An 8,698-nucleotide genomic window follows, 5' to 3' on the forward strand; every position below is an offset into this window, starting at 1 on the left:
GCAGGGAGGGAGCAGGGGACACCTGGCTAAGGGCTGACGGTCTGGAGGGGCGGGGCTGAGGCTCAGCGGCGAGCGCCGGGGGAGCTCAGGGCTGGGGTCCGGGGGGAGCCTCTCAGCCGCCCCTCAGGGCTGGGGTCTTCACCACCCGCGGGGTCCCGCCGTAGCGTGAGGCGGCCTCACGCCGGGGCCGCTGCGCTGTGGTATGAAGGTCCGAATTGCAATCATGGCCCGTCTCTAGCAGTCCACGTTTGCTTAGCTAAAGCCCGGTAGAAATGCCCCTTCTCCGGGTGCTGCTGGGCGCCGTGACCCGCGGGGAGCAGCGCCCTCAGCGCCAGCTGGGCTGGGGAGCCCGGGACTCAGCAGTAAAATCCGCTGGTGTTGGTCTGACTTGTTCCCCCGGTAGCTAGACTCGTGCTAGGCCTTCCCAGGGCACAGGCACGGCGCAGCCCTTCCCTAAAACCGACAGCTACGTTGCTAAACGGAGCCACCTTTTTTCAGTGCCCCGCCTGAGCCCCTTGGACCCCACTTCTCCTGGAGCTGTGCGTGCGCGATGCTGGCCTTTGCAGCGTCGCCAGCTTTCATGATTTCATCCCAGGTTTTGTAACATTCAGTGATTTTTGTTTCTTAACGCCCCAGCCTCCTGGAGTCTTGCGAAAGATTGTTTTAGAGATGGGCAATACTGATGGCTAGATTGTTCCTATCTCTAGCACAGGAATATTGATTGGGGGGAGAAAGAAGGGCTTCCTTTCCTTTTCCACATCACCCCATTAAGTTTCACTGGCGACTTTCCCATTGTACCTATTTTGGGCAAGTGGGGAGGGAGCAGAGCAGAGATGTGTGTGTGAGAGAGACCCCTGCACCAGTCAGCAGAGCTGACCATGCACAAGGGAACGAGTAAGCTAGGGTTACCATACGTCCTCTTTTTCCCGGACATGTCCAGCTTTTCAGCACTCAACCCCCCGTCCGGGGGGAATTGCCAAAAAGCCGAACATGTCCGGGAAAATGGCGGCTCTGCTCCTCCCCTGACTCTTCGGCTCTGTTTAAGAGCCGAGCTGCCCGAGCGCTATGGGCTTCAGGCAGCCCCCTTGCCTCCGGACCCCAGCCGCCGGCTGGGCACTTCCCCTCCCGGGCTCCGGCGGTGCAGGGTCCGGAGGCATGGGGGCTGCCCGAAGCCGGTAGCGCTCGGGCAGCCCGGCTCTTAAACAGAGCCGAAGAGTCAGTGGAGGAGCAGAGCCTCCGCAGCTCTGCTCCTCCCCTGACTCTTCGGCTCTGTTTAAGAGCCGGGCATGGGGGCTGCCAGAAGCCGGTAGCGCTCGCGCAGCCGTGCTCTGTTTAAGAGCCGGGCTGCCCGAGCGCTACCGGCTTCGGGCAGCCCCCATGCCTCCGGACCCTGCGCCACCGGAGCCCGGGAGGGGAAGTGCCCAGCCGGTGGCACAGGGTCCGGAGGCAAGGGGGCTGCCCGAAGCCCAAGCGCTACCGGCTTCACGGTTTGCCGGGCAGCCTCCAGACCCTGCGCCCCCGGCTGGTCGCTTCCCCTCCCGGGCTCCAGCTGCACTGGGGAAGTGCCGGCCGGGGGCACAGGGTCTGGGGGCTGCTGGGCAAACCGTGAAGCCGGTAGCGATCGGGCAGCCCTTTCCCTGTGGCTGGGAGTGGGAGGGAAGAGGGGGCGGAGTTAGGGCGGGAAGGGGTGGAGTTGGGGGTGGGGAAATGGGCGGGGCCAGGGCCCATGGAGGGTCCTCTTTTTTTATTTAATAGATATGGTAACCCTAGAGTAAGCTGCCTCCCAAAAAGAGGGGAAATAACTTAGGCCTTGTCTATACTGCACGGTTTTGTTGACAAAAGGCAGCTTTTGTCAACAAAACAGTGGAAGTGTACATGCAGCAATGCTCCTCCCACCGATTTAATTCCCCTGCTACACCCACAAAATAAAACCATCTCAACAAGCAGCATAGAGTTTTTTGCGAAGTAGTTAGAGCGATGCAACATCAAGGTAGACTGCGCTTCCTTAAGATGCCCTAATTGGACTTCAGGAGGTGTCCCACAATGGCCATCATGACCGTTCTGGTCAGTAAGTTCTGCTGCCCTGCACTCACCCACTCATTTAAAGACCCAGGAATTTTTGAAATTCCTCTTCCTCTTTGCTGTGCATGGACTATTCACACAGCAACTTTCCAGCTGACCATGCCAGCTTTCTGTAACAGATGGACAGCTTTCTGTAACTCCACATGGAGTACATCAAAGCTGTTGGATTTGCTGGATCTGTGGGGAGAGGAGGTTGTGCAGTTGCAGCTTCATTCAAACTATAGGAACTTTGATGTCTACCAGCAGATTGCTTTTGGCATGCAGGAGAAGAGCAATGAAAAGGGATATGCAGCAGTGCTGTGCTAAGATCAAGGAGCTGAGGTAGGCATACCAGAAGGCAAGTTAGGGCAACCATTGCTCTGGTGCAGTGCCGATGACATGCTACTTCTACAAGGAGCTGCACACCATCCTTGGTGGTGACCACACCATCCTTGGTGGTGACTACACCACCAAGAGCCCCATGGATACTTCGGGGGACTGGAGGCAGCAGCCAGTGGAGTCAACCCTGAGGATGAAGTGGTGGATGAGGAAGTGGAGTTGGAGGAGGATGTGGGACATGTGACAAGGTCATCCAGTGGCGTGGCAAGCCAAGGCCTATTTTCGACTCCAGAGGGGTCTAGCCAGTCCCAGCACTCTGACTCTGGCGCTCATGAAGCAAGAGAGGCAAGCTCTGGTAAGTCCACATTTTGCTTTGATACTTCACAGTGATAGGAAACTGAGGTCTCCTTTACTTTGTTATAAGGTAGAAGAGGGATAAGGGATAGAAATCAACAGAGCCGATGCAGCTATGCAGTGAGGGCCCAGCAAAAAAGTTTGTTAATGTACACTGGGATGTCCCAGGAATCCTACATGGAATCCCTAGGAAACTTTTGTGTAGGTACTCAGCAATCCTCTGCCAAAAGTTCTTTGGGAGAGCTGCCTTGTTTCTGCCCCCACTGTAGGAAACTTTGCCATGCCAACCAGCAATTACTTCTTCAGGGACCAAAGCAGCACACAGGCGAGCAGCATACAGACTCGATCTGAAGCTGCACACATGCAGGAGATGCACCCTGGCATCTTGGGTTACCCTCAGGAGTGAGGTATTGGGTTCAATTACCCCAGCCTGTGGAAAAGGGTGCCAGTATTCAGAATACTCTCCCTAGGAGCATATAGTGATCCACTTCACAAACCACCCATATCCTTTGTCCCTTCTTGCCCATTCCCCCTTCCCAACCCTCCACACCCCCATTGAACTCCCCATATTTGGGATTCTCACCAAGCTGTGTGTGAGCGAAGGGACAGTGAGAAAGAGGTATGTGTGACTTTTGTGTTTCACGGCTTTGAGTCCACTCTCAATACCGTCTCTGTTCATTGTTTCTTTAGCTTCTGCAGATGTGCCCTTGAGGACCAAGCCCTACATACTGGCAGAGCATCTCTGTCAGAAAAGGAGGCGAACCAGGAGGAGCAAGGAGGCTATGTTTAGAAAAGTGCTTCAATCAATAGATGCAGCACATAGCGAAACAAGAGCATGGAGAGAGACAATTAATGAAAAACTCAGGCTGGATAGCCTAGAAAGGAGACATGGACTGGATCAGATGATAGATGGACAGACGTGGATGATTAAGTTACTGGAGGGACCGAGATGCTCAAGTCCCTCATAGCACTGCAGTCTGAGCACATCCATGCACAACTCCCCCTGCAGCCAATACAGAATGCCGTTCCATGCTTTCCCCAAACTCCCCCCATACATTCCTCGCATGTTCCCATTCTGTCACAGCATCCCTTGCAATTCACCCCTAGAGACTTGTTTTATGATGAAAGTTGGAGTTACACACAGCTGTGAGAACCTGAACCGAGAGTCTGCTCCTCATTGCCATGTCCCCTGTTGCAAAAAATATATGTTTTAATCTTTTAATTAAAACTTAGTATTAGAAACAAAATGAGTCTTTGTGTCATGCACATGGTAGTTGCTGCTAAAATTCAAACACAGTGGCTATAGGCAGGAACATTGGCTCACTACAGTTAAACCTCAAGAAGCAAGCATTACCGGGGTCATTTAAGGCAGCAAGTAAACATTGCCTGACCAAATGCATCACATAAGACTGGTGCTCATTATCAAAATGCTCCTTCAGAGCCTCTCTAATTTTAATAGCCTCACCCCCACCCCCCGTTGTTCCCCTGTAATTGCCCTGGTATCTGGTTGCTCAAAATCAGCAGCCAGACGATCCGCTTCAGTGCTTCGCCCCGGGGAAACTTTTCCCCCTTTGCTTCGTAAATGTTATGCAGCGCACAGCATGCTGCTATGACCATCAGAATATTTTCTTCATTGAGGTCTAACCTGCCTGTGATGGGGCAGAGCAGCCCTGCACCAGTACAGTAGGGGTTAACCCTTCCTTCCTAGCAGAGGAAGCCACGCCCCAGAAGCTCTGCTGGGCATGCTCCAACTGGAGAGCAGATATAAAAGACTGCAGATCAGCTCAGTCGGGGCTGACCACTGGAGGAGAAGGACGCACGCTGCTAGCTCCTGCAGAGGGAGGGCCTGCGAGCCAGGATCTGGGAGTCAGTCAAGCTGAGGCACTACCTGAGACCCAGACAGAGGACGTTCCAGGAGAGGAACTGACCAGAGGACACCCTGCTGCAGATGAACTGGTATTCACGGTAGGAAGTAACCCAGGGGAACTCTAGAAACAAACAGCGTTAGCGCTGCATTGGCGCTCGGCGTGTTGTGAGCAGATCCCTGCCGAGTGAGGGGCAAGGAGACCTTGCCACTAACAGGGCCCTGGGTTGGGGTTCGGTGGAGAGGGCAGGCCTGAGTCCCCCTACCCCCTTACCCCCAAACCGTGAGGGATCTTATATGGACTCTGGCCACTGGGCCAAGCTACCTTGCTCGTAAGGGGGTGTGTATGGACTCTGGCCGCTGGGCCGCGCTACCCCGCTCGTAAGGGGGTGTGTATGGCCGCTGGGCTGCGCTACCCCGCTCGTAAGGGGTGATAGTAGGGAGAAAGGCCAAGAGGCCGCCACTGACCCTCTGCAGAGAGGCGAACGTTGGGACTGGAGAGTGGTGAGGCGCCGGCACCCCATCCTATCCCTGCCACAAAGGAGTGCTGGGGTACACGGTCCGCCACAATGCCAAAAAGGTAGCACAAGTGACCTCTTAATCTGCCAAACGAGATTCAGCGTTCCTTGTTCTGTCTAGGTTCCCGGTGTGAGGTTTCAAGAGCCACGGGAACAAGGGGTAGGCTGGGTCTCCCAGGATCACTATGGATATTTGCACATACCCCACTGGAAACTTCTGCTCTGTAAAGAAAGTCCCAGAGTGCAGCTTTCAATACAGTCCAGCATTCCTAAAGATGTGTGCATCATGAACTTTCCATGACCAACCCGCATTATGTCAGTGAAAATGACCCCAGAGATCCACCAGTGCCTGCAAGACCATGGAGAAGTAGCCCTTTCGGTTGATGTACTCTGTCGCAAGATGGTCTGGGGCCAAAATTGGGATATGCCTGCCATCTATTGCCCTGCCGCAGTTAGGGAATCCCATTCCCGCAAAACCATCAATTATTTCCTGCTCGTTACCCAGAGTCACAGTCCTTCGCAGCAGGAGGTGGTTAATGGCCGTGCACATTTGCATCACCGCAATCCCCATGGTGGAATTTTCAACTCCAAACTGATTTGCGACTGACTGGTAGCAGTCTGGATTTGCCAGCTTCCACCCAGTGATTGCCACTCACTTTTCCACTGTGAGGGCAGCGCTCATTCTGATGTCCTTGTGCCGCAGGGCAGGGGTGAGCTCTGCACACAGTTCCAGGAAGAAGAACAGGAGTACTTGTGGCATTTTAGAGACTAACAAATTTATTTGAGCATAATCTTCCATGGGCTACAGCCCACTTCTTCGGATGCATAGAATGGAACATACATTGAGGAGATATATATATATATACACACACATACAGAGAGCATGAAAAGGTGGGAGTTGTCTTACCAACTCTGAGAGGCCAATTAAGTAAGAGAAAAAACTTTTGAAGTGATAATCAAGATGGCCCAGTACAGACAGTTTGATAAGAAGTGTGAGAATACTTACATGGGGAGATAGATTCAATGTTTGTAATGGCTCAGCCATTCCAAGTCTCTAGTCAAGCCTAAATTGATTGTATCTAGTTTGCATATCAATTTAAGTTCAGCAGTTTCTCGTTGGAGTCTGTTTTTGAAGCTTTTCTGTTGCAAAATTGCCACCCTCAGGTCTGTTACTGAGTGACCAGACAGGTTAAAGTGTTCTCCTACTGGTTTTTGAATGTTATGAATGATTCCTGATGTCAGATTTGTGTCCATTTATTCTTTTGCGTAGAGACTGTCTGGTTTGGCCAATGTAAATGACAGAGGGGCATTGCTGGCACATGATGGCATATATCACATTGGTAGACGTGCAGGTGAACGAACCCCTGATGGCATGGCTGATGTGATTAGGTCCTATGATGATGTCACTTGAATGGATATGTGGACAGAGTTGGCATCAGGCTTTGTTGCAAGAATAGGTTCCTGGGTCAGTGTTTTTGTTCAGTGGTGTGTGGTTGCTGGTGAGTATTTGCTTCAGGTGGGGGGGTTGTCTGTAAGCGAGGACAGGTCTGTCTCCCAAGATCTGTGAGAGTGAGGGATCATCTTTCAGGATAGGTTGTAGATCTTTGATGATGCGCTGGAGAGGTTTTAGTTGGGGGCTGAAGGTGACAGCTAGTGGTGTTCTGTTATTTTCTTTGTTGGGCCTGTCTTGTAGGAGGTGACTTCTGGGTACTCGTCTGACTCTGTCAATCTGTTTTTTCACTTCAACAGGTGGGTATTGTAGTTTTAAGAATGCTTGATAGAGATCTGGTAGGTGCTTGTCTCTATCTGAGGGACTGGAGCAAATGCAGTTGTATCTTAGAGCTTGGCTGTAGACAATGGATCGTGTGGTGTGTCCTGGATGGAAGCTGGAGGCATGTAGGTAAGTATAGCGGTTAGTAGGTTTCCGGTATAGGGTGGTATTTATGTGACCATTGCTTATCAGCACAGTAGTGTCCAGGAAATGGACCGCTTGTGTGGATTGATCTAGGCTGAGGTTGATGGTGGGATGGAAATTATTGAAATCATGGTTGAATTCCTCAAGGGCTTCTTTTCCATGGGTCCAGGTCCAGATCCAGGAAGGTGGCTTTCCGCATCCAAAAGTTCTGCAGCCGCTGCTCATCATCCCATATTTATATCATGATGCGATCCCACCACTCAGTGCTTGTTTCCCAAGCCCACTACTGATGGTCCACCATATGCAGCTGCTCCATGAATGCCAGCAGCATGAATTGTTTCTTTCCATTGCACACAGCAGGGCAGGCACTACAGATTCACTTTGTTTCCCAGCTCATGAAATACAGCAGGACCAGCCGCATTGTGTCCATAAGGTTCATCACCATACTGGCCAGCAGTTCAGGATCCATGCTATCAGGCAGAGATGGTGGGTGCACAGTTTACAGCGAGCTGTTAAAAAATGGCACCAAACCAAGTCAGAAGCCCATGGATGATGGGATGGAAAGAACTGCATCATGAGACAGTGAGCATACCCCCATGATGCACTGTGATCCGTTCCCAGATCTTCTGGTGGCAGAGGGTGGAGAGTTGCACAATGGGATAGCTACCCATGATGCAACACTCTCTCTGTCAATGCAAGAGCACCGACTGGGGATGTGTTCTGCTGACACAAGGAGCATTGTGGGACGTGCTCAACCAATGTAATTAAAGTGGCATATGGTCGTTGACATACATTAAATCAACTTAACTCTGTAGTGTAGACCAGGCCTAACACTGTTCCCAGAGCAAAATGGAAACCGAGGAGGAGTAGGGCTGCCAACCCTGCATGATTGTCCTGGAGTCTCCAGGAATTAAAGATTAATCTTTAATTAAAATTATGTCATGTGATGAAACTCCAGGAATATGTCCAACCAAAATTGGCAACCCTAAGAGGAATAGTGACTCTGAGGGTACATCTATACTGTAATAACAAAACCCGCAACACAGCCACAGCTGGCCCAGGTCAGCCAACTCAGGCTTGCAGGTCTTGAGCTGCAGGGCTATAAAATTCCAGTTAGACATTTAGGCTCAGGAATCCTCCTCTCTCGCAGGAACAATTTTATGACCCATTCTCTGTGTTGTAGCCAGGAGTAAAGAGGGAATAAGATGCCCCCTTGTGCTAGTGCACCATACCACTGCTTCCTGCACTCAGGGGAAAGCAGACTCTACAGAGCTGCTGTGCCCATCTGCATACAGGTTGTGGATTGAGCCTTGACTTCCCCCTTAAGTGGCTCAAAAAAGGTAGTTACATTGGCACGTTGAGGAGCATATGCTGTGGCTGATACAGACCTCTCACTCCAGTTCATCAAGGAGACTGGGAAGGACATTCTGACTCCCAGAATCACAGTCTCTCTCCAGGGCTGCTCCAGTGCAGCACAACAACACAAACTCACAATGTCGTCTATAATTTGTTCAGTAATCTGGTGCTGTGCAGCAGCAATTCTTTAAAAGTTGTGTGGTCACATTTCCAAATGCTTATCTCAACAACGTCTGAATTAAACAGGAATTTTGTTAAAAGGCTGCCACAATGCTAACTTGGTCCATACTT

This window comes from Malaclemys terrapin, chromosome 2, assembly GCF_027887155.1.
Source record: "Malaclemys terrapin pileata isolate rMalTer1 chromosome 2, rMalTer1.hap1, whole genome shotgun sequence".
Taxonomy (NCBI): domain Eukaryota; kingdom Metazoa; phylum Chordata; order Testudines; family Emydidae; genus Malaclemys; species Malaclemys terrapin.